Raw genomic sequence first — 27,695 nt, 5'->3', positions numbered from 1 at the left:
TAGTGTTCTTAAGATTTGCCAAGATACTTGCTTATAAAGTGCTACTATACAATATTCTAAATTTGAGCCTTTGAGCAGGATTTATTCTTCTACCTGTAGGTTCTAAGTTAGATGGTTGCTGAGCTCCTGCAGCTCACGTTGACCTTCACTACAGATGAGATGTTCAGCACCTCTGAGAATCAGACCTGTTCAATTAATAAAGGTATGGAATACTGCTTTTCTCTTTTGTCCCTGTTTTAGCACACACTATACTACCTAACTCTTTTTTCATCTTTTCTTGAGGATGGTAATGATAAACCATAAATGTGAACTATGAGACTATTAACTTTGCTATAAAATGCTTTTTTCCCCTTTAAACTAAAAATCTATCTTTGGGGGCAAAATATGGGATAGGGTTAGAGGCCTGTGTGGGAAGAGGAGTGACAAGCTGGTCATTGAGGGATAAATCTCTACTAATCTTAGAAGCAAGACATAACACAGAATTTTTCTTCCATTTCTCTACAAACTAAGACCATTGTGTTTCCTTCCTTGGCTGTGTCAGCACTGATAGCCCTTTTTTCCAACATTGATTGTTGACTTCCCCTGACACTGTATCACAACCCATTAGTGCTGAAAACTGACAAGCCCAGCTGCAGCAGCAAAATGGCAAGTTTAAAGGAAAAGGTACAGCAGACAGGCATAGAACACTATTAATATATATATATAAATAAATAAATCCATAATGTGATATTATATATGTATGTTGGGACTTATATATGCATATAAGTTGTTGCTTGTTCTCTTATCTCTGTGAAAGTGAAGAAAGTGGGCGCTTTTTTCCTGTTTAACAAAAACACAAAGCATATTTTTTTAACTAATACAATTCTTTTTTTTCTGTATTTTTTAATAAGGGCTTTGATTTCTGCCTTACACAAGCAGCTATATTGAGGTATATTAAGAGAATTTCTCCTAAGATGCTTTCAGGAAATATTTTGCTGATGCCGATATACCCGATGTTTCTTTTTAGACAGAGGTTCAGATAAATTAGAGGCTCAGCAGTTCCTGGCTTCTGAGGGCCCAGCTTCAAGCTTTGGTGCTGTTTATTAAGTTAGATTTTTTTTTCCTGTTGAGTTATACAGTGAGTGTCTGTGTTGTGGAAGGTACAGTAATGGTAATGGCAAGCGTTCCTAGTGATTGTACAGATGATTGCCCAGGGGAAGAAAGTGACAGCCTCCATAGTTCCAATAGGCCTTGTACTTGCAGAGATATAGGGCTTGAGCAAGGGCAGGCAACTTGTCAAAATCTGAGAGCCAAGGTCCCTATTTGATATTACTCTAAGGCCTGCATGCGTGTTTTGCTCTGTCAAAGCCCAAGGGAGGCTGCAGCCAAACAAATGGAGCCCATCAGCTATCTAGGCACTACAGTTAGTTGCAAGTGTTTATGTGGTAGCAGTGATGACCGAAAACTGGTGAAAAACATTTTAAAAGAACACAGGGAAAAAAGTCTAAAATCAAAATAAGCAAAATGGATTCAGAATACCTTTGAAATACTCAGAGAGAAGTGGGGATAAAAACAAAGAAAAACCTCCCCAAAATCTACACACTGCATAAATTAACAGGAGTGATGAGTTGTTTTGAACAAAAGGAATTATTTAGACCTGGTCTTCCTAACTCACAGCTTTAGAAGCAAGCCCAAAGGGTATTTACCCTAAACACTTTCCTGTATATTCAGCCTTGCTATTGTGAACATAGGTAAGTGCTTTCAAGGTTCTCTGTATTATTACTTGTAAGAAAGAAAGAAAAAAGAATATAATATAGCCTTTCTGAATGCTTCTTACAGGGGGAAATAGATTAATGGACAAATAGACTCAGTCCAGCTTTTGGACTTGTCTCATATGGTACTTGTTGCTTGGGTCTTTCATTTCTGAAGAGCTGATTTGAAGCCATGGCTTGAGACTCGTATGACCTGACTTTTGAGATCTTACCTTAGTGCAAAATGATTATTTGTCAAACTTCATAAAACCAGAATGGTATGGTTGACAGGAAAGCTCAGAAAGAGAGCTTGGCACATGCAAGGGTGTACAATAGAGCAGTGATTTTCAAACTTTTTTGGCTGTGTGCCCTTTTACCTGTAATATATTGCTGCTTAAGCGTCCTACACCCAACGTATTTCTTCCTGTTTATTCCTTAGGAAGAGTATTGACACTGATGTCAATGTGTGGCAATTCCATTATTCAGTACACATTGGTCAATCAGATGCTCCACTGCCATTATTAAAATTTACCCCTTAGCCATGCATTGTATTCTCTCAGGGGTCTGTGTACCCTTGTTTGAAGAGAATTCCTATAGAGTACTTTTATATCTCCAAGGTTTTGCTATCCGCCTACAGGGAAACATGTTTCACTATGTCCCAGCAACAACATTCCTGCTTAAGATTTCATCTCTTCAATTGAACACCAACTTCAACCATATTAAATCTAACAAGAAAAAATGAACGAGTACAAACAGTGCATAAGCAACTGGAATCAAGTGTACACAGAAAAAATACAATGTGTGCGTGAGGTGGTTACTGTGTAGATGCACATAGAAGATTGTGGGTGGATTCTTGGCTCTGATCAAAGATGGCATACAGGACTGTGGATTAACAGCTAGAAGATACAGGCAAAGTGGAGAGGATTAATGGGGAGGTTATGCTCCATGTTATTTTGAATAATGAAAAGAATAGAGGACTTGAATGACAGGAAGGCTCTTATAAAGAGATGATGAACAATTATGTAGGGGGTGATAAGATAGAAGGGAAACTTGATACAAACCAGACCATGTCCAACTCTTATTCAGTGCACTCAGTCCTTCAGTATTATGAACATCAAATTATTAAACAAATATATATGTGTGGTAAAAGGAACTGGATCCTCACCTTAACTTTGTTGTTTATGATTTGGACTGATTGGGAAAGGTTTCCTTTTGAAAAACCATGCCTTAAAACTGACTCTATGTATGCTGTAGGATACTGTTTCTCAACCTTTTAAGTAGCAAGTACCCCCTAACTTCTGAAAATGTTAATAAATACCCCAACACTCAATTTTCCAGGGGATTTTATATTTACAGACTAATATGTTGGAAGAAGGGCTGTGTATATTAGGCTGTGATATGACAGATGTCTGATCTGGTGTGGGTAGGGTTGTCACCTTTTACACAAGGGGTACACAACTCAAGTATGTACATGGGCTAGAGGTGATGTTTGCCAAAGCTAAGAGGGCTGAACCCAGTGCCACACAAAACATGGCACACCAAATTATTACTGGGGAATTTAAAGCGCTGCGCAGTGCGTGGTGCACCAATTTTTCCCCATAGTTTGGAGAGGAGGAAGGGGCAAGAGAGAGAGGAAAAGAGGGCGAGAGAGAGAGAGAGAGAGATTGTTGGGGTACCCATATACCCCTTGCCTGTGTCTTGCGTACCCCCAGGGGTACGTGTACCATAGGTTGGGAAACTATGCTGTAGGATTAAAGTATTTTTCTAAGTATTTGCTTGGCTTCATTCTTAGAGAGAGATTAAGAAAAACAATTTATCCTTAAAAAGGAAAAACCATGAGGATCTGACATTCTCATTCACTTTATCCAGACTCAAAATCATCTGATGGATAAAGTACCATCTGGGGCTTGATACCCATGCAAATGCCTTGCATTGTGATGGGAGAAGCAGATTAATTTAGGGCTGGATTCTCAGAAACTGAGTAGATTCCAGTGCGGTCAAGAACTACATATCACACAGGTGGTGTTTTCTTTGATCTTCCCAGTCTTGGGCTATGGGCTGAGGAGGGAGAGGAGGATTGAGGTAGTAAACCAAAGACTGCGGTGCTGGTGTCATCGGGAAGGCTTCGGCTTCCATAACCACAGCCCGCTCTTTGGTGAGAGAGGCAGTGAGCTGCTGGGAAGAGATGGCCTTCACCTCTCTCTGCTGTGGAGGAGGCTTTTCTCAGCCAGACTGGCTGACCTGCTGCACTGGGCTTTAAACTAAGCCCATTGGGGGATGGGGGGACTACCGCCATTGCTGACCCTCTGAGCAACCCTTGCAAAGCCAGCAGTTCAAGGCACTTAAGGGAGCCCACACCTGCCCCAGCCCTGGAATGAGTTGTGGGCAAGGCAAGGGCCTCAAAGGGACTCTTGCCTGCCTGTACACAAATGCCAGGAGCTTGAGGAATAAACAGGAGGAACTCGTCCTCCTGCTTAACACAAATAATTATGATGTCATAGGGATAACGGAGACCTGGTGGGACTCCACCCATGACTGGACCTCAGGTATAGACGGCTATACCCTGTACAGGAGAGATCGAGTAGACAAAAGGGGCAGGAGTGTAGCTCTCTATGCCAAGGAGAGCTATGCGTCCCTGCATGCTGACATTGGTGCCCAGGGTGGACGATTGGAGACCCTCTGGGTTAAAATCCATGAGGAACACAGCACAGGGGACACAATGGTGGGAATCTACTACTGACCTCCTACCCAGGATCAAGAGCTTGTGATGCTGTGGCTAGTAAAGCGAGCAAAACGCTGGCTTGCATCCATAGATGCTTCTCAAGCAAATCCCAGGATGTCATTCTCCCGTTGTACTTGGCTTTGGTGAGGCTGCAGCTGGAGTACTGCATCCAGTTTTTGGGCTCCACAATTCAAAAAGGATGTGGAGAAGCTTGAGAGAGTGCAGAGGAGAGCCACACACATGATCAGAGGTCAGGAAAACAGACCTTACAATGAGAGGCTGAGAGCCATGGGACTCTTCAGCCTGGAAAACGCAGGCTCAGGGGTGATCTGATGGTCACCTATAAGTTTATCAGGGGAACGTCTGTTCACCAGAGCGCCCCAAGTGATGACAAGGTCAAACGGTCACAAACTCCTCCAGGACCGTTTCAGGCTGGACATAAGGAAGAACTTTATAGTTCGAGCACCCAAGGTCTGGAATAGACTGCCGCTGGAGGTGGTTCAAGCACCTACTTTGAACACGTTCAAGAGAAATTTGGATGTTTTTCTTGCTAGGATCCTATGACCCCTGCTCACTTCCTGCCCCTGGGGCAGGGGGCTGAACTTGATGATCTTCCGAGGACCCTTCCTGTCCAAATGTCTATGAAATCTATGAAATCTCATGACGAGTGGAAACTGGACCCCTGGAAAATCATGTCGTTTTCTGTTGTGAAATACAGAGTGTAATTCAGACAATCTGGGGGAAAAAATCTTTCATAGGAGGAGTGAGGGGGGAAAAATGGAACTTAAAGCAAGAAATGCACTTAGGAAAATTGGCAGAGGCCAGAATTTTCAAGTGAGCTCAGCTCCCTTTTAGGCACAAAATAAGTAGCTAGATTTTTTAAATTGTGCTTTACTGAATACATTGTTTTGGCATCTAAGTGGGAGATAAGCTCTTCTGAGACTGTGCTAGAGTCTATTCTACCTTTGGGCGTCTAAGTGGACTTAGGTTCCTGAGCACAATTCTGAGTCCTGCTTAAGTCCCTGAAAATCCATGAACGCATCCACTTCTGTAACATGCTATCATCTGATCCTTAAGACTGAATAAAAAAGAAACAGAGGAAGAGGACCCACTTATCTTTTGTATTAACAATTTCTCTTAGACTCGAGCAGGGTAGAATAGAATTATATTTGGGCACCTAATAGGTAGAATAGGATATGGCCCTCTGTCTCTCAGGGAAATGAGTCAGTATGATGTAGACTCCTAATTTATTCTGTATTTTAAAAATTTTTACTCACAGTGAAATTTCTGGGCTCTTTTTTTCAAAACCACTGCCACACTAAGATAGTGCTGGTGGGAAGAGGACCAGTACAGGTTGTGCATGGGAGAATTCTACCCAGGGTGTGAATTAAGGGGGAGCTTGGCAGGGGGCTGAGGCCCCCCCGTAAGAAATGAAACCCCCCCTGTAAGATTTGAAAATCATAACCTTGGAGGGTCTCTGATCAGATTGCTTTTTCACTTAGGTGGACTTGTTAATCAATAAACCAGTTCAATTTTTTTTTGCAGTGTTTATAAGTGTTTATAAAGAGATTGATTCATTTTAAATGACTGATGTTCAAAATCAGTTACTGCTCAGCATCTCTGAAATCCAGGTTGACCAGATTCCTGTTAGTCACCAAAAGACGGGAGCACCATAAAGCTGCTGGGTGGTTTCATCAGCCCGAGAAGGGAACCAGTACTCTAAACCTCAGTTCTTTTAAGGACCTTTTCTTAAGGCTTGTTAGTTATCCACATAACCACCAGGAAAAAACATTAGGCAATAATTCCTCAGAGGCTTTTTCAACTTAAGCCGGTCATCAATGCAGAAAGTCATACTTCCCCTCCTTTTTATATTGCATGCCAAGCAATCATGTGAACAGATGGCCTGTTAATGCTGTATCTTAGTGTGCCATATTTTATAATGTGTAGACACTTTTTAAAATTCGGATCTTTTGATTTTGGAAGAGAACAAAATACCGGGGCTCTGGTTTCTTGTCTCCACAAAGTAAGAATCACAATCCCTGCCTTGGTTAAGATGCTCCTTAAGCTTTGGATGAAAAGAACTTTAAATCTGTTAAACATTATGATGAAGTAATAACAATAATAATAACAACAACATTATTCTCAGATCTTGATGAATATGCAGGGTATGGGACTGTGATAGCAATTCAGTCTGTAAGAAGGCAATGCCCCTCCTCAGGAAAGGCTGACTAGGTGAAGCTGTGATTAATTTGTCATGGGATCTAAAACCTCCTAGGCCCTCTTCTGTGGGTGGTTATGTGGTAGACTTATACCCAGGTCTATGGTTTTACTAAGCTCATATCCCAATTATATTGAACCTGTTAAAGCATTCATTCATTTTCTTACTCTCTCTCCAAAAGATTCTGCGAAGATATTTTGCCAGCCTTGTTTACATAAATTCCCCATTGTGCTTTGCATTTTTATTAAATAAGGGTGGTGTTTTGCAATAGCTTGTAAATTGACAGGATACAAATTGTTGGGAAAACAGACATTAAAAAGCCAGTGATGTCTCTTGGTAAACTTTGAAAATCATTCTATTTAGAACCAATTGTGCAGAGATATCATTTATTTCTGTTTTTCCTCTTTCTTCATTTGTTAGGACTAGGAAAATTTGCATGAAAATAGGATTTTGGGTTCTTTTTTCAAACTTCACCTGCTCCCAATGTTTGATCTCCATCTGAAGTTTTAAGTCTTGTTTCTATCACCGTTGATAGCTGTGGACACAACAATTACATCACTGAAAATGATTATGATTTGGAGGACTAAGTGGCTTTGCGGATTCGAAATGGCCAAAAAAGTTCTTTTAAGTCCCTTGTTTACATTCAGTCTGGTTCACCAATGATTTTAAGATGTTACCATTGTGCAGGCCGGGAGCGGTCAGAGGCCCTCGGGGGGGTTTTTTTGTGCGGCGGGCTGTGGCCAGCAGCCCGGACACGCCGGGTCGGGGAAGACAGGCGGCACGCTAGAATTAGGCACGGACGCTTAGTGGTTGATTTAAGATTATTTTACTTACACCGAAGATGGTCGCGGTGCAGGCAGGAAAACTTGCTTGAGTTGCGGTTACAAAACAAAACAAAAAACTCGAACCTGCAGAACATGAGGGTATGTCGCAATGGGGTTTCGGCGATGGGAGATGAACAAAAACCTCGAGAGTCCGTCGCAATGGGGTTTCGGCAACGGGAAGAAAAAAACTGCAGGACTCGAACCCTGGGTAGAGCTCTGGATTCACTCACACGAAGTTTGCTAGGCTCCGTGGAACTTGCGCGCAGGGAAGGGTACGTCGAGGGATCAGGCGGCGACGGGGAGAGGCGAGAGGCTAATCAGACCCCTATAGCCTTCTTGAGATACACGCTGGGTCCGATAGGCTCCGCAGCGCTTAGAGATCTTCACGAGACGTGAAGATCTCCTCCTCCTGATAGTCGTGGAGTCCTCCAACTTGGGCAGAAACCACTCAAGCCTCTTATACGGCCAGCAAGCCAATCGCTAGCTGCCACGTAGGAATAATTTAGAACTGGCCAATAGTGGGGCATGAATCTGAATACAAATGGCGGGAACTCCTTGCAACGTGCGTTTCTCTGTTGCAACGAAGAAATGCACCCTGCAAAGAAAGCTACGAGTGGCGGGAAATAATTTAGCAGTGCTGAAGCACACACAAACAAAAATCACACCCTTGGGTTGTGTCAACCATCTGATGGCTACTAAGTAGATTGCATAGAATGAGAATGGCCAGTTTTGGACTATTTCCTATCACATTACTCATCACAGTCCAATGGCAATCTTGCTGGGAGCTTCACTCAAGATATCCAAAAATTCCTGATCATGGAACCTATGTTTTTCCTTCTCAGTTCATGCTGATATATGCTGGTGGGCCTGTACCATGAAGCTTGCACTACAACTTTCTATGCCATATCTGTTCCTCCATCAATACAAATCTAACACCTTTCAAGAAAATGAAATTTCCTCAATAACGGGCAATGAATAAGCAGTAAAAAGAGCTTAACTATATATAAAGAAACAAGCTTCTTGTTTTCATAGGAATGTGGATAGCAATAATAAGTGATACAAACACTACCTGAACACAAGTGGAGAAGGATTCTAAATACAGCATGTTTTCCAAAATGTTCCAGGAATTGTCAACTGATATTTAAATCCCATCCCCCCTAAACTCCCCCCCCAAAAAACCCCCCCCAAAAAACAGGGTGCCTTGAGAACAGCATTTTCCAATTTTTCTAGACTTAAGGCATGACTCGGAAAATGCCAGTTTTTAGCTTTCACTCATTTCTTGACTATGAAAAAATAATAGAGCAATTCTTTTGCTGCATTGAACTCAGATAGACCACAACAGGTCAGAATATTTTTGACATTGTGGATTCCTATTTGAAATCTCTGGGTTTATCTTTGTGAATCATGCACTGGAGTTTGCACACCCAACAGTGCTAATATCACATGGCACCCTTAAAAGGATCTCACAGCACCTCAGGTTGCTGTGGCACCTTGGTTGAGAATCACTGCTTGAGAAACTAATGTCCCTTGCCATATTCTAAGAAAGCATTTCATGCATCGAGACATCACTAGGCAGAGCTGTGCGAATGGCAGCTGCTTCCTTCTCCCTTTATTTCCTTTCCCACACCTCTGCAATCTCCTACTGACATTGACCTGTTGGCCAAGTCACTGCAAAGAACCTCTGGCAAAGAACAAGGCAGTTGAATTCTCCCTTTAGAAACTAATGCTGCTAAAAGTCTCTAGCTCATCCAGCAGGGGGATCTTCAGAAGAGACAGAAGCTGGGCTGCTCTTTCCCCCTAGGACTGAGAGTGTCATTCCTGTTATTTGTGTCAAACATACAGCAGCCACCAGCAGCCTAGGGTCCCTGGATCCTGAATTCTTTGCCTAGGCTGCATACAGACATCCAGGGAGCTTAGGGGGAGGTTAGATTGAGTTAAAAGTAGCCACCCAATCTGAGGTGAGTTGGGATGGTGGGGCAGTTTGGGGGGAAAGTAAGTTTAGGGCGGATTGGGGGCAAGTGGCATTCATGGGGGGTTGGGGAGACTGGGGGTGGGGCAGGCAGGGTCTGTGTGGGGGATGGGGAGGACCAGAGGGCAGTTGGGGTCTATGGGGGAGATCAAGGCAATCATGGGGCAAGCAGGGTCTGCAGGGAGTTATCGGGGGGTGGGGGGATTGGGTAATCTGGGGGGACAGTCAGGGTCTGTGGGGGGGATCAGGAGGCCATGTCGTATCTGCAGGGGAATTGTTGTGGTTTATGAGGGTTTGGTGAGATCAGGGGAGCTTATGGGGTCCACAGGAGGGCTCGGGGGGGTCTGCAGGAGGGCTCTCTCCCCCACTCCCCAGGACCAAGGGCTGTTTTTAGCTCCCCAACCTCCTGCACCCTCAGACAAACAACCCCCTGGTTAACCTGCCCCTGCATCCTGCCTGCCCCTCCCCCCACTCTAACTTACTTCCTTGGCTCCTGGCATTGGGGAATGCTAATAAACTGGCACCAGCACTGGGAGCAGGAGCAATTTGTGGGACTGGCTGGTCTGTGCAAGGGGGATGTCTGTCTGAGGCTGGGGGAAGGGGCTGGGGGGTTATAAAAAGCCCAGTGCTGGGAGGCAGGTTGGGAGAAGCTCAGCCCTGGGGCTGTAGCTTTTGTTTGAACTTTCCCAGCCATGGAGCTGCAGTGGGACCTGTACAGAAGTTTGGGACAGTTAGATTGGTCTAAACATGGCCAACCTGATCTAAGTTAGATTGACTCAGAGGTAGGGTTAACTTAGATCAGGTCAGCCATTTTTAGATTGATATAACCTTCGTGGAACTTCTGTACAGTTTACGCTTAGATCTGTCAAACTAGGGATATAAAGGTGCAGGGTTTAGATTGTTGTGGGATCAGGCCCTGTTAAAGCACTCTGCAGCCATGCACTTGTGTTTGGTCAGGGTTGTAGAGTGCTTTCAGGGGCCAGACTGGGTGTAAGTTGTCACTTCTGTCTGCACCTTTATATCCCTAGTTAGGTGGATCTAAGTGCAAACTTTACAGAAGTTCCAGGAAGGTTATATCAATCTAAAAATGGCTGAACTGATCTAAGTTAACTCTACCTCTGAGGCAGTCTAACTCATTAGATGAAGCTTCAGATGAAGGCTCTCCGAAATGGAGCACCTGAGGTGGGGGCAGGGGATCCAATCCACCCCCCTGCTTCACTCCAGTTCAGCTGGGGAAACCCCAGAACAGATGTCCTTCCCCTGCCTTCTCCAACTCCCATTCTGAGACAGTGGAGCTAGGGGAAGAGTCTGCAGTGATGTAGCCTGTCTCCTTGGACTGGCTCCAAACTGGAGCTTGATCCCCCACCCTCTTGACCCAACAGCTAATGTCTGTTGTGTTGGGAGGATCAGTGTAACTTGTGGTGTTTTCTGTAAAGCGCTGTGAGTTAGACCCAAGCGCTGCACTTCTGTGTGCACCTTAAGTGTAAGGTCTGTACCTGGACAAAGTAAATTAGATCTGGTGGCCATTTTTAAACCTCTCCAAATGTCTGTATGGACCTTTAGTTCATCTCTCCTTCACACTAGTCTGATATACCACTGTCCTGCTGCTGGCATAGAGTCTTCCTTCTTTCATTTCTGGACAATGCTTTTTAAAATGACTCCTAGGTAGCTTCTGTTGAAGTACTCGGGCAAAAAGGCTCCTTCCTGTTGACCACTTGACCCAATGTAATTTTTTTCCTTTCACAACAGTGGTTTTGTTTGGTACCTGTGTTATGTGTATGTGTTTTAAGGAATTTAATTCCAAGATTTTAGTTTGTGGCTGTTTTTTTTTTCTTCATTAAGGAAGAAATAAAAAATGACTTGTTTAGTTTGGAAACATCTGAGTAATTGTTAATGCGGGGGTGGGGGGGGAAAGACTTTGCCTTGCAAAGTAGATTTCCATCCCCTGAAGAGCAACATGGTTCTCTCTGACTCCATGCAGGCCGCCAGGGCTAATTCAGCTGTCTGTTGCTGAAGTGTGGTTAAGTGGTTTTGTAAAACAGTGCTCCCTAAATGGTGACAGTTTAATGGGTTGTCATCAGAGTACTGTTGATTTCATTGGAGCCTGACTACAGCCTAAGGGCACAAACCTGTCCCCAGTGCCAAGCCCGAGTAACCAGGTTTGGATGAAGTGGGGGTTGGGTGAAGAGGATTAGTCTGCTGTCCCGAGGACCTGCTCCACAGCTGCACCTGGAGCCCTGAGCTGGTAGTACCTCTTTCCACAATCTTGAATTCACAGTCTGTGAGGGCAGTGGCTAGCAGATTCATTTAGTTAGGATCTTCTGGCCTTATCCTTCATCTTGCAGCGGGCCACTGCAAATCCCTGTTGTGTGAGCATGTCCCTGAAGACCCTGCAGAGTGGTAGTCCATGCTGTACATAGGAGTGTGTGGCCCTACTTACTACCTCTCCTCAAATTGCTTCCTCCCATATAGCCGAACCACACCAGTTCCAGTATGTTGGGAGGCATGGCTTGTCTCACTTGCTTCTAGCAACACATGTTTACATAGAAAAGCTATATCATACTGGTCCTTCAGGTCTGTTTTAGGATTAGGAAACAATCAAAATGATTGTGTCCTGATAAGAGCCCACATAATTTACAGAAGACAGCCTTACAAATCCAGACAATAGACAGCTGAATTGAAGCTGTCTATGCTTTGTGGAATCAGAAATAGCCTGACACATCTTGGTCTGTAGGGGGAAGTTCTACTTTGATGGCAGAGTTATTAAAAATAATAATCAAATATACCTAGAATAGACAACGATCCCAATCCCTTCTTAAAGAAAAGAAAGACCTAAAAACCTGTGTAACTGTGAGAATAGTTTGATTGTCTCATTTCACAAAGGACAGTAATTTCATACTGTTAATGAGATAGTCTGTTGCCTAAAATTAATGTAACTTTTGCATTCCCCATCCTAGCTGTTCTCAGTGGAATAGGGTAGATGCAGGTTCCAAACCTGAAATCAAAGAAATTGTTTCAGAAGTAACATATTATTCTGTTGGAACAGTAAAAATCTATAGGATTATAAATAATTTTATCAACTGCCATTAGTAACCACTATAGCTGAATTTAAATTCTCACTTCTACTCTAACACTATTGCTTGGTGTGTATATTGAGTTGCTATTAAGCTGAAACTTCCCATATTTGTTCTCAGCCCAAAGTATAGCTTTCCCCTTCTTTTTTTCTTTGACTTCCATAACTATTTATGTAAGGTTCTTGACTGTCATGTCTGTAATATCTTAGTGCCTCACAACTTTTATTCTATTTTTCCTCACCATACCTCCATAAGGTAGGGAAGTTCTGATTTCCTGGTTTTAGAAGTCAAAGTACAAAGGGACTCAACTAAAGCCTAGATCTCCAAAGGGATTTAGGTACCTCCATCTCATTGTTTTCAAGTTTGAATTAAAATGGAAAGCAATGGAAGTGAGATGGCTAAATACCTTTGAGAATCTGGGTTTAAGTGACTTGCCCAAGGCTGTGCAGGAAGTCCACAGCTGAGCAGGGCATTCAGGTCAGAACTTAAATGACTGGATCATTCTTTTTTTCTGCAAATAAGTGTATGTGATAGAGCACAAAAGCTAGGCAAGGTAGCTGGAAAACAAGAATAAACCACATTATACCTAAGGTCAAAATAATATTTGGGCTAAACTGGTATTTTGCAGAAAATGGAAATCCAAATCTAGTGAAACCAATAGAAAGGAGCATAAATGATAGCAGATAAAATGCATGATGGAAATTCAGGCAGTGATGTGGAAATTTGAAGGTTATCCCAGAGAAACTAAATAACTTTTAGCATTGGTTTTAAGTACCAGGATATCTCTCACCTTGACATGCTCTTTTCAGGTAGCAAAGATGAGGTGCTATCAGACAGTGAGTTGGCATAAGAGCAAATGCTGAAGAAATGTTAAAGAGTAACAAGTCACAAAGCTCAGACTGAGTGTGTTTCAGAGTGCTGTAGGAGCTTAAGCGCAAAGAAACTGATCTGCTCACTGAAATGGGCAGTTTCATTAAAATCCACTTTTGTGCTAGGGAAGCAAAGGTTGTACCAACATCCTTGAAAAGACTTAGGGGTGACCCTGGGAATTACAGATGAGAGAGAAACATTTGTATGTGTGAAGATATCTATGGTCATATATATATATATATATTTTTTTTTTTTTTTTTACAGAAATTATTTTTCTTTACAAGGCATATAAGCACTCATGTAAGTACAAGGTTAAAAACCACTCATATATTAACTGAGGTGAAGAGGAAACTTTGATATGTAGTTTATTCTAGTTAATTTTACTGTGGGTTGTCTTGCACACACCCCTGGCTGCGGTGGCTGCGGTTCATATGACCATATGCATGCTAACTTTAAACTAGGTAGGTCAGGCTCTGCTAGTACTGTCAGTGTGGCAGTGGGAACATCAGTGGGCACATCTACATGTTCATTTATGTTCCATAATTATGTATATATGTATAATGTATCCTGTTATGTAATAACAGGTACTAACTTAATGCACCATAATTGGTGTTACTGCACGTTAACACAGATTAATGCTTTTTAAGTGATATTAATGAGCATTAGACAAAATCTACTGCTCATTAGTGTATTAGCACAGTGTTTGCCAGCTGCGCTGATGCGCAGTAGAATTAGTCTTTTGTGCATTTAGCATCTTGTGTAGATGCGCCCTCCAGTAAGGACTAACCTCTACGTGGATCCACTCCCTCAGGTGGGTACACCTACATTCGCTACAATCACTACAGAGCAACCATACCTTGAAGCATCAGGTCTCTGAATCTTTTGAAGAGAGGGGAGTGGACTAGATGGACCTGCGAGTGTCATTCAGCATAGAAATCTTTATACATGTAGGAACCTTTGGTCAAACTCATTCTTAGCTGTCTCCGTATGAGCCTGGCTTTTGGGGCCACAGAGCTGAGGAAGGGAATTCACCCAAGAAATGGCAAATTTTGGTAGTACTCCCTTGGGGTTCCTGCTTGTGCACTGTCTCTTAGGGCCTCCATTGGTGCTTTGCTGGTAAAGACTGCTATAAGCATAAGCTGAATTAATGTTGTGGTTCCCAAACCTTTTGGACCAGAAGACCACTGTCGGTCCTTTGAATTTCTTTCCGACCACTGTGGCACCTTATCATCCAGCTTTTAACTGAAAAATGCCAGGGCAGAGTAATCGGTGCACCAGCTGTGAACCACTAACCAATGTCTTACAGACAGCCAGTGGTCCATTCATTGCAGTTTGCAAACTCTGAAACTTGTACACATTTTCCCACCTGTGCTCTGACCAGATACCTTTTCAGCATTGTCATCCACTTCATGCTAGCGCCACCACCCCCATTGTACTTCTTGCTACCTAGAGTCCTCTGATGATAGGTATGTTCAGTGAGGTACGCAAAAGGCATTGCTTTTCTATTCAAGCTGGGAGAGAGTACTGAGATATATAAGCAGCTCTTTCATACTCCAGTAGAGGTCAGATACCTATGCTGTAAGAAAGCTAATTCATTACAGCATGATAGATTGTAACAGCTTATTTGGAGTCCCATTATATAAATCACTTAAATGTGTATTTACATAACATTCCTATTAATTACCACAAAGGCTGTAATGACTCCATCTGAGCTGTTCCAGTTTATCTTGTAAATATGTATTTAAGCAATTTTGTAACAGGTAATATTTAATCGATAGACCATAACAGCTCATTTATCATGCCAAACCTTTGTGTAAAAAGTGGATTTGGACTGGATAGAACTTAATGGATCTTTTGGAATACAACTTAACATATTACACTAATAATATGAAAACTGCACACTGGTAATAAAGATACACCATTTAGAACCTTAATGTGACCTGCCTAGTGGTAGTTCTCCACATTGTTGCATAGAAGCCTGTTTTTTCTTGAGGCAAGTGAGTCACTGTATTCTTTAGCTATGTTCCTTGGGTTCAGGAAAGGAGTTGAATTGACAGCTTGAAGAATCTCCTATTTTCCTCTTTCTTGGCTAAAAAGATAATAGTGAAAATTTATGCCCCCATCCCCATAACTATTGTATTTGAGCCTCATACAAGGTACTGGCCCTCACAAAACCCTGGCAAAGTATGGACACATAATGTCCATTTTATAGACAGGGAAATAGAGGCATAGTGATTTCCACAAAGTACGCAAAATGTTTGAGAGCTGAGTTTCTCAAACCTCCAGCCATTGACTTAACTTGTGGCACATCCTTCTCTTCATTTATTTTGAATGGGTAGGTGGATGTTTTTCCCAAGAAGCTCAGGGGACCTCAAGGGAAGCAAATGCATGTTCATTAGCTAGTTTTTAAATGTTATTATCTTGAGTATCTTAATTAAAACAAAACAAACAAAACACCAAACAGGTTAAAAGCAGGAATCGGATTTGTTAAATACTTAATTTCAAGACAAATACAAAAAGACTAAAATAACACCTCACAAGCTCTGTTAAGAATTCCAGGTTTGCTGCCCTTCCACAGCCCTTCCACTGTGACAAGCATGGCAAGTGCCTCTCTGCATTCTCATGACACTTAAAATCATAGCCTATTTTGCTTCCCCCATGCCAGTGCCTATGCCAATTGGCTTAATAGGGACTTCTTCTGAAAGCAAGGTAAATGGGCTTTGGCCATGGTTCTGTTTTAAGGCACAGGGCACAAGACTCATTAGCCAGTGCCAAGATAAGTCATGTATGATGTGTACCCTTGCCCAAAAAACAAGCCTTCAGGGGCACAAAATGGAGAGAGAACCAAAGCATAGGCATATGAAAGTGCCAACATTCAAATATGTGGTTATGTAAAACTCCAGATATGCCTTCAAGCCCAATCACTGCCATAATTATCTCAGGGTTAAATGCACAGAGGCCCACAATCAACACTGTTCTCCTCATGGCTTCCAGAATCTTTAAGATGGCCCTGCTCGGCTAGAGGGCTGCCTCACTTAGCATCACTGAGTTGCATTACTGACAATCCACTTGTAGATGTGGTGAGTCTGTACTAGTGAACACTTTCTGGAAAGCTGGTGTCAAGATGTAGCTGAAGGTAAAATGTCAAGACCAGATCTTGCTAGGGTGGGTCATTGCAATGACATCACTGAGACTGCGGCGTGAATGACATTTGCAGGGTTTGTTCTCAGTCCAATACCATAGCCCTAGCATTTGTCCCACATCACAAGAATATCATGCTGATTGAAAAGAGGTTTATTACTGAAACAGGAGGGCTGTTTCAGGTCAGGACTGTAATGTATTGGCAGAACTTGGGAGGAAAGTGTATACCTCACTGAATCTAGCCCAGGGGTACTCAGACTCTGGCCGATGGGCCAAATGTGGCCTGCGGAGCCATTGCATCTGACCCGCGTGACTCCCCAAAGGTCAGGAATTTGGCAGCACTGCTCCCACAGTCAATCTCCAAACTCCAAGCTCCATATGCCCAATCAGAGCCAGGCCACTCTCCCTTCCCCTGGTGGGGCCGGGTTGGGGTTATGCCACACCTCCTTTCCCCCATGAAGCTGGGCCACACCCCCTTTCCCCATGTGCCACGTTGGGGTCAAGCCATGCCCTCTTTCCCACGGGGGCTGGGCCATGCCCCCTTTTTTCCAGGGGGGGACAAGTTATGCCACCTTTTTTCTTACAGGGCCAGGCCATGCCCCCTTTTCCCGCATGGGACTGGGTTGGGGCTGGGTCATGTCCCCTTCTACTTCCACAGGGCTGGGTCAAGCCACCTTTACCCCTCTGTGGGGCTGGGATATACTCTTGTCCATGCCTGTGCCCGCCAGGGCGGGATGGTGGCTGCCACACTGGCCCTAGCCCTGGGCCTGGATCGGACCCACCAGTCAGTCTGCGGTCAGACCAGGCACTGCCCATCTGGCCTGCCAAGGAAAATGGTTGAACACTATTGGTCTAACTGATGCTGCTGATTGCTTGCTTTCAGAAGCACTACATTCACTTAAAATTTGTAAAAGCTATTATTAATGGTTCCATTGGAGCCTTTGCAATCTGTTGTGCAATGTGGGCTTTGATTAAGTTTTAACAAAAGTCTCCTGTGCAGTAACAATTCTCATGTGTCGTAAGTAATCAATATATACTAATTACTTGCCAAAAGTATTTGTTTAATTTTAATGTAACTAGTTTTGAAGTTATATGACCGGAAAACAAAAGGGCCTTTAACTTTTTTTTTAAGTCAGTGTGATTTTCCTAGGTGTAAAAGATTAACCAGGTTTGTATTTTTGCCAGTTAGTGCAAACATTTTATAAACTGGCATGAATATTCAACCCAAATGAACTTTTTACAACCAAGTTGTAAACCCCTGGAAAACATGTAAAGCTAACTCAACTCCAAGTACAGTGGTGACAGTGAGTGTTGTAATAAACTAATCTATTCTAAAGCTATCTGTCATATACTATTGGTTTCCCTAAGCACCTAAGCATATTAACGACATCTGAAATGCACTTGTAATTATACACCCCCCTAAAATGTATATTAGATACCTTCTTTGTCCAACCTTATAAAATGGTTGCAGGCACTTCGTGATCTTATATTACTTATGCACCTTAAAGCTTGTAAAAGAAAAAAGCAATCACCCATAAAAGAGTTGCTCATAGGTGAACTTTGGCTGTCTCTTATAGCATTAATTTTGCTCTCTTTAAACTGAATTTGATGCCCGTATAAAGTCTGGAGAATCCCCCCTCCCCTCATTTCTGCATGGCCTATATGGTTATTTGCTACTGATTTGCACTTGGATGATGATGTGTTGGGGAAAAATATGGCTCATTTTGGCTGTGAAGAACAGCTTTGTGGGCTGAATCCTGCAACCTTTTCTCACCAAAGTAACTGTTGCTCATGCAAGTACTTGCAGCAAAGTCAATCAAACCACTTGTATGAGTGAAAATTGCATGATCAGGTCCTATAGTTAGGAATCTGCTTAAGTTGCGACCAGACAAAGCAATTTTGATGTCTTTTGATGGCAGCCACTGATTTCGCAGGTATTTCCCTGTGGCCCCGCCTCTCACTGCTAATTGGTGGTGAGGCATATACTGTATAATTTAATAGCAAATTCCATGGAAAGTAAATTATATCATATCACTTATCATATTATTATAAACCTAAATATTGAATGTAAATTGAAATGTAAATATATTATAAATATAAATGTATATACAATATGAATTGTAACATATCATCATGATTTATTATATGTAGCATTCTACAAAAAGTTTAGAAATACTAATTAATGCTAGCCTTAATAGAAAGATTTTCACCTCGCTGTCTAGCACTTTTACTTAGTCTGCGTCACTATCAAAGAGTAACTCTCAATCACGTGATCTATGGCTACAGTGATTGTCACGTTGTCTTTGTATTGTGGTAAGCACTGGGACATTCTAAAACAGTGTATTATGAATTAAGGAGACCCCTACCTATAGTAGAGTAGGAAGCATACATTATTTTAACAACAGTTAAGAGAGTCCAGACTCTTTTATCTATTTGGCTACCATACCTGGAGACCCTGTAATATTTCTATTGTCATCTTTCTATATTACACAGTTCCTTGTTATTCACTTCTGACATGATGTTTAGTTTTAGTGGCAGATTCCAGGATTGCTGGAAAACTTTTTCCCAAGGTTCAATCCAGTCCAGCCAGGATAGAGTAGTATGAACAACACTGATATGCTGTAGATATTGATAATGATACTTCTAAAGTAGTCAGGCCTCTTCACCTCATTAGTGTTCCAGTTTTATAGCCTTATTCGGACAAAACTACCATTAATTTTAAGCCCTTGTGGAAATTCCATTTGAACATTTTCAGCTGGTTCCACTTGGCAACTAGCTTTTAGGAGAGAATAATGTGTCTATAAGTCTACAGGGCCCTGGGGCTACTGGTTATTCAGTAGACCAGTGGAAACCAATACAGGTTAGTTGATGTATCCTAATGGAGCTAACTTGAATTTCCCGTAGGAACTGGAGTTATCCCTGAGTAAGGACTGTTAGATCAATTATTATCTCTTCCCCTGTGTTGACTGAAGGCTGAGTGAGCAGAACTTTATCTTCCATGCCTTATTTCTGAAACTCATTGCTTTTAGAGATAATGATCCTTTCTATTATGATGGCATCCAGAGTTCCAAGTCAAGATAGGGATATATCATACTAGGTGATGTATGATCACCTAAGAAACTTTGTGCCTGCTCCAAAGAGCTTATATGTAGTATGGCAAATTCTTTCTGTTTTCAAGTCTACTCTGATAAATTGGACAGTTTTCCAGTTTTTAGCTACGTATTTTTTTCATAAATGTTTTTGTTTTCTCATTTTGCTTTTCATTGTAAAGCTCAGTGAGATCTTTATAGAATGAATGACCTTAAATACTCCTTTCACGCATTACATTGAAATACAAATTAATGATTTCCCAACCTCCTTCACAGCACTGAGTTGGATTATTGGATTTTTTTTTGCTAAATATTTAGTGAAAGGACAAAACTCGAGACAGTTTGGATCCAGCTACATCAACCCCGAGAGAAAAATTCTACAAGAATTGATAGAAAACAGTAACCTTTCAATAGGTTTTTTTTGACCCATGCTATCTAATTTTATACCGCTGTCACTTCTTTATTCTACTTCCTATTTCAATTGCCTGTACCAGTCAAGCACCAGAGTGGGCATTATTCTTTCTTAATAAAGTTCTGCATGAACAGCATGGCTCTTGCTCTTCTTAGAATCAGGCTGTCCACTACTTATTCCTCCTTCTGTGTTTGCCACATGCCATCATGAGGCCATGTATAGAGAGAGGGACAGCTCATATAGTTGGTTGTAGTTGAGGGGGAGCTTTCAGTTTCTCTCAAAATAGAGACATAGATGCTTGCACAGATGCCGTGGAGTGGCTGCCTCAGAAGAATCTTCTTATGTACCTAGATGTTAGTGATGATCTCTCATAACCACTAATAACCACTTAAGAAGGTAATAGCAAAAAATTAATTTTATTTGTATGTTTTGGCCAGTTTTTACCTACCTGGATGCAGATTTTTAGCAGATTAACCAGGAGAGGTGGTGGATTCTTGGTCACTCTTAGCAAATATCAAGACTGGATGGCTTTGCACAAAGATGTGCTCTAGTTCAATGATCATCTATTGGGCTAAAACTGACGTACGGTTTAATTCGATGCCCAGGTTATGCAGGCAGTCAGACTACATAATCCCAAGGGTCCCCTTTGTCTTTAAAATGTATGAAACTTCTAAAAGTCCAACAGGGTATTAATACTGAGTATATCCACTTAGGGTCAGACTGATTTCTATGTTTGGGATCAGGAAGGAATTTTACCACATGGTCAGATTGGTATGGACTGTAGGCTTTTTGCCTTTCTTTGTAGTGGATCTCTAAGGTGTATTTTAACAATACTTGCAGTGGTGGAACATGGACAGGCCTTCTACCTTTGCTTTAACTGTGGCAGATTAAGATGCACTTAGTGGTTTTGGACAATATACCTTGTAGCTGTGTGACAGTGTTGATTGTGTAGTTTTAGGACTAGGTTAGACAGACACTTGTATGGGATGGTTTGGATAGGGATGATCCTGCCTTGAGCAGGGAGTTGAACTAGATGACCTCCTGAGGTCCTTTCCAGTCTTCCTTTTCTGTCATTCTATGATTATATGACTTTCACCATGGACACATGTAAAACATACTTTTCTTTCTGTTTTTGGATTTTGTATGAGTTGTATTATAAATAATAAGCCTGCCTATAAGTAGTGAAAGCAGTGTGTGCATATTCTGTTGTGCTGATATTATGAAAGAATTTATAAAAAATACTTGTGGTGAGTAAGCTGCTAGAGACTACAAAGCATCTACCCTTTCAGGCAGTGTTGGAAAGTCGCTAATTGCTCTAAACTAGCTTCACTGAAGTGCAGAGCAAGAGAACAGATAACAGGGAAATGTATTAGTTGCTTTTGTTGCTACATAAAGGACTGTGGCGAGGGATTAGATTTTTCTGTTCAGCAAAGGAACTGCCTTACTTCTTTCCCCCCTTTGCTGTAGTTCAAGAATCTCAAGATACTCAAAACAATTTGGCAGCATCAGCAGCACAGTTTGACAACACATAGAGTGGCACAGCGTTGCCCTGAAGAATAGTTTCCTGACGCCCTTTAAAGATTACAACTTATGAGTGCACTGTATGCTGAGAACATTTTAATGGGAACATCCTGGAAAACAAACACAGATGGCTGCAATTGCTTTATTTTTTTTTCTAGTGGGTAATCGCCACTTGCAGTAAGTCACATAATTATTGGGGATAATACCATGTTACTGGGGAACACATCACAGAAGTTTTTCTTTATAAGAATTCACTCGGTAAACACCATGTAATTACACATTGAATTACATGCTTCCCAGCATTACCTAGGACCAGATACAATAGAATCTCTATCTGACTTCTGCATCAGATAATCTTGTGCAGAAATCACACCTGTACTATGTAAAAGTATTTCTTATGAGAGCCAATCCTTTGTGAAAGCTACTGGAAAGGATGTGAAATTGAATCTGTTCCTTTGAAAAAGCAGATTGAAGTTGCTAGGGAATTTCAAATGCACTTTGGTGTACAGCAGTGGTTTTCAACCTTTTTTCATTCATGGACCGACGCCTAAAAATTTCGAACAGAGGTGTGGACCCTTTTGGAAATTTCAAATGGAGGTACAGACTCCTTTGAATTGTAAGTCTGGGTATTCACATAATTTTGATTGATCATAGGCATCTTTCATGGACCTTTTAGACATAGTCGGTGGGCCCCCAGCATCCCTGCAGACCACAGATTGGAAATCACTGATGTAGAGGATGGTATTATTGGTCCAGTTGGGGATGTGGGCTGTCTTTTAGCTTTGTGTTTGTGTAATGTCCCATACAATGTAGCTTCAGTCTGACTGGGTTTCCCAAGTACTACTGCAATACAGATAGCATCAGTGGCATATATGCAGTGCATTGTTCCTTTCCATTCCTTGGCACTGAGGGTGTAAAAACAGAGATTATTATTTGCCTTTAATAGACTGCAATCATGAACAAGGACTTCACTGTGCTAGGGTCTGTACAAACACAGAACAGAGGCAGCCCCTGTAATAAGGAGTTTACAGTTTAAAACAAGAGATGATATGATGCACAGAATGGGGAGCACAAAGAAAAGGGAAGACAAAACTTATGTTCTCCCAAAAAGAAGTGGTCTTAGCACAGTAGCTATTTAACTACTGGGTGTTTTATAGGCAAGAAAAAAAGGCAGTATGTTCCCACAGTCAATTAGCCACCACAGTCTCCTCCATGACATCTCTGTTGGCTCCATGTTGCTTTTAAGAGACATTGACAATACAGGAAATGTTAACTCTAATTACAGAACGTATTAAATACTAAAAGAAGCAAAAACCTTATAGGAAAAGAATTACATGAAAATCAAATATGGAGAATCTAAATGACAAAATTGTCAAACAAGGTTTGGCTTGTGGTACCAGAAAGCCCCTTATTCTAGAGAAAGATAAAGGAAAGCTCCACAAAACTTGAATACAGCTATTTTTTAAAGAAGGTAGGCCATGATTGAGGGGCTGACAGGCCTTTTCACCCAGCCAGTATGAAAAAGAATGAGAGAAACCACCTTTATCCTTAGCCATTAACTTTTCACTTTTTCATTTAACAGGGCCCAGAGAAAAGTCTTACCATTCTGATTAGCTGGCATACTGTAATGGGGGGACACTCTTATGTAGCACCCACTATAGGGCATCTAATGCAGCATCACATTTTAGCATGAAGGTCAGTAATTGGCTTGAGGTGGGTGTAGGTTATTATATCACTCAAGACACCTCTTTACAGTCTGGCTATAGAATTCTAGTTTCCAATATTATGGATTTACATTGTCATTGAAAGAACACATTATGTATAAAATCATACTTTAGTCTAAAAGTTTTTTATATAGTGTTTTTACAAGGGACACCTCAACATGTTCAACTCAGGAATTTAAAGAAAAAAAACACCTTGTGTCTTCCAGCTTTCTTGGTGTATTTGTTATCACTTTGTAAAGTCAGTTCTGTTTTCCCCTTTAAGGTTAGCTACACAGTAGTTTCCCCATGTTTGTATGGGTCTTAAATAGATAGGAAAACATGAGTGTAAAGCCATAAAAATTGGCTGTGGATTCCAGGGACAGGTGTAATACATGAAACTACTCTAATTTCATTTTTTGACAGTGACTACATTTGAAGCTCACTGTTTCCCTTCAAGAGAATCTCTTCTTTTGTGCCCTGCGATGAACACAGGCTTGGATAATTTAAAACCCTTCTTCCTTTTTCAAAACCAGTATGGAGGCATTATTCAAACCTCTTCACATTACTTGAGCTGAAGGGCCTGTGCAGAAAACATTTCCCAGCTTATAGTGCTTTTTTCTCCCCTCTGTGGAATAACTACTGAATTATCCTCCTGTGGGGCTATTTATTCCAACACTGTTCAGGGCTGCCAGGTGTCCTACATCCTGAGTGGTCCTCATGCACCTGGTAGCTCTGTCACACACCCCTACACTTCAGCTAGATTCTCACACTTCGATCCACATGAGCTTCAGTGGCTGCCCCATTCTGGCTATGTGGAGCTGCTGGGGCACTTGCTGAGCAGGCAGTCAGGTGTCTCTTCTCTTGCTGTCCCCTCTAGTCACAGCTGGCAATAGTGGCTTGGGACACAGATTGAGGGAAGGCAGGAAGGGGAAAATTGCCGGATCTTGTACAACTCCATGTTTTGTCCCTGCCAATGCTTAAGAGATGATTCACTGACTATGTGCCCAAATTTTAAGGGAGCATGCACATTTTTACAAATATGTAAATTTATTCATTATCTAATAAAAAATGTCACCCTTGGAGCCTAACAAAGATTGGCAGCTTGTACCCATGAGGGGCCCAGCTGCACTGATGTGGATTAGAGACCGAGTCAGAAGAGTTTGGGGGTTGGTCTCAGCTGGAGGGGACAAGACAGCTTTTGCCAATCTTCAGGAACCCCAAAGGGGAGGTCAGCGCTGTTCAAGGACAGCACTAGGGAGCATTGCAGTGAACCACAGCATGCCTCCTCCACACTCATTATGCTGGGAACTAGAAGTAATGAAGACAACATAGATCCGCACAAGATGTGCACCAATGAGCTGGTTCTCTCAGGAGTGTTTGTTGGCATGTGTCAAGCACTGCGCTAAAGTGGGCACACATTGCATCCATTTTGGGGTGAATATAGGCAGAGCAAGTACCAGCATGTTACATTGTGGCACTTCTTAGTGCTGTCCTTTAGGGTAGACATAAGACACAGAAGTAGAAAGTCACCTATGCCTGGGCCTCACTCCTGCTCTACCTTGTCATAGATTTGGAAGTGGCCATTAGTTATTACTTATTACCCATCATGACTTCCAGTTAATTCCATTCTTATAAGACATACAATAAGGGGAAATAAAATCATGGAAAGAAATCTTATGTCACAGATGCTGCTGTCATTTTTTGTGCTGGGTGTCTGTCTGAAATTCAGAGCTGTCAAAGCATAAACCCACATGTAGTGCCGGTAGACCTCTCTCAATACTGTGTTCTGATGCTGATTTTTCATGCTAGAGGTAGAGTTGTTTGAAGTTTTCACCAATGTTGCTTTATTTGGATGAGTTTCTGTTAGCTATGGAGGTAAAAGCTTCTGCCTCCTTCTTGACACTCATCTTTACTCCCTTGTTTGTAAATTAATGGTGGGGGCAGACTACTTGGCATGAGGGGAAAGGAAGGCACTTTTGTGTAATAGACTGCTAAAACCAAAGGGGTAGCACATGCTGGAGGTTCCTAAGTCTCAGGCAGCACCTGTGAGTCACACTCGCCGAACACGTTTGCTGTTCGTTTGTGTGACTTGTCCCGAGAATGCTTCAGACTTTTTTTAGCTGCTTCCACTTGCTGCAGTGTCACCTGCTGGTGAGATCAAAGTAGTCAACTGCACACTCCTCCGCTCTAAGCTAAACAAAGTCACCAAGCCATTGAAAACTACTACAGATGTTTCCTCTCTGAAGGCAAAAGGATATTTTTCTTTCCTCCCTTCCTCCTTCATGCCAGAGAACAAATCCTGTGCCTCACTAAGTTTGTACCTCCCCAGATTAATTGGCACTAATGCAAATGTTCATGGCTGTGTGGGGGATGTTGCTGAGTGCATAATTGTTACCGTATTTGCTTGCATGTGCTAACTCCACTTCAGCTGGGTAATTCATTGCTTTATAAAGTGCTTTACAATGCATTACAGTACAGGAAGCTAATCATATGCTGTAGCAGACAATACAGCAGAGATTCAGACAGTTGCTGCTGGTATCCTGAGGCCAAACCCTGAAGTTCTTAGTCCTCCTTCTGGCAAAAATCCCACTGAAATAAATGGCTGTCTGGGCATTTGGAAGAAACTGCTAGTATCATCAGCAGCTCCAGATCTTTTCAGCATGGCCTTTAAGAATGTCCTTTTATTCCTTTTCAGTCTAAGTCACTTTCCCCCTTTCCTTTTTGCTCTGAATTTCTTTCCCATCTTTTAGTCAGATGGTTGGAAGATCACATTGCTCTCCCTTGAGTTAAGGATGCCCAAGAGTTTATGTCCTAAAGCACCTTTTTCAGTTGCTTATGTTCTTGGATGAAATTTGGCACTTTTATTCTAAGTCCACGTGCAATTGCTATTGGAACGTGTGAGTCAAAATGATTGCAGCATTTTAAAGACCAAAGAATGTTTGTTTTTTGTTTAAAAAATATACTTGAACTATAACATTTATTGCAATGTTTTTGAACATCTCTTAAATGCCAGTGACAGAAATTTGGTAGGGGCACAATTTCTAAGTTGCAGCTGTCCATTGTTGATCTGAGGAAAATCAGTTGTTACTTCTCAGTGTTATGTAATTTAAAAGAACCTTGTTTTTTATACACTGTGTTTTGGAATGAAATCCCTTTATGGGCTGCTCACATCTATTGATGATGTGCTTGAGAAAGTTCAGAGAAAGTGCTGCATCATTCTTTGACCAATCAAAGAGATGAAGGGATCTCAAGAAAGGTGATAGGAGGTAGATAAGTTTGTGGTATCAGTTTTTGGTCTGTTTGGTTTAATACATTATGCAGTACAACATGGGTGTCCAGCTTCAGAGAAGCCAGGGACCACATGCTGCACAAGGCACAGCCCCCAGGCTGCACACCTTGCTGGTCACATGTCATGGGGACCACATGCTGTGTGGGCTACTGTGTCCCTTGCCACATGCTGCCCTCCCTTGCCACCACTTCATGAGTGAGTTCTCCCCCCCTGCTCCTGTGTGAGCAGTACAAGCCCCTTGCCAAAGCCCCCCTGCTAGTGCTACTGCACAGGCAGCATAAGCCCCTGCCTCCCAACCCTGCATTGCATGGGCAGGGCTCTTACTGAACCCGTCTTGCCATGCTGCTTAGCCCGGTCACCACAGAAGTGGGGTGATGGGGAGGAGTGTTGACTGCGTGGGAACCGGTGGGCTGCAAATTAATCCCTTGTGGGCCAAATTCAGCCCATGGGCCACCAGTTGGACAGCCCTGCATCACAGTATGGCTACATGCTGCTGGCCTAGCAAAAAACCGAACACTGGAATTTCTTTATTCTTTCCTAAGAAAGTAGGGAATTCCATTATAAAAAAAAAGAAAAACTTCATGGAAAGAATTTCACCTGTGCAAGATGAAAACTCAGAAGTAAATGACAAAATTGAGCTTGTCAACCCAGCTTTAACTCTTTCTGTTTGTTTGTATGAGAAGCAGAGATTTCTTAGGGTGAGATCTTTTATTGGACCCTGTATTGAACCTTCATTGGATGTTTTATTTTATTGTATTGGGATAAAATTAAACAAGATTTCAAATGCAAGATCTTTTTCATCAGGTCTGAGAATGTATTGCCTTTGAAAGCTTGTCCAACTTTATCTCAACTACATGGTTGGTCCAATAAATGAAATCACCCTAAGAAATCCTTGCCTCTGTCATAACTTCTGGACCATCATGGCTACAACATCACTCTTACACTACCTTTGTGTGTATGCATTATGGTAGAGTCCACAGATTTTCATACACTACTTTGGGGAGGGGCAGAACTCCTACCTCATTTATCTTATGCTTTGAACAGAGAGTAGGGTTTTTATGGTGTGTTATCTGGGCTCCAGAGCCCCTCTCCCTCATTCTTCATGTGATATATCACAAATGAGATAGGTATCT

Source organism: Alligator mississippiensis, chromosome 1 (genome assembly GCF_030867095.1).
Source record: "Alligator mississippiensis isolate rAllMis1 chromosome 1, rAllMis1, whole genome shotgun sequence".
Taxonomy (NCBI): Eukaryota; Metazoa; Chordata; order Crocodylia; family Alligatoridae; genus Alligator; species Alligator mississippiensis.
This window is presented reverse-complemented; position numbering follows the sequence as displayed.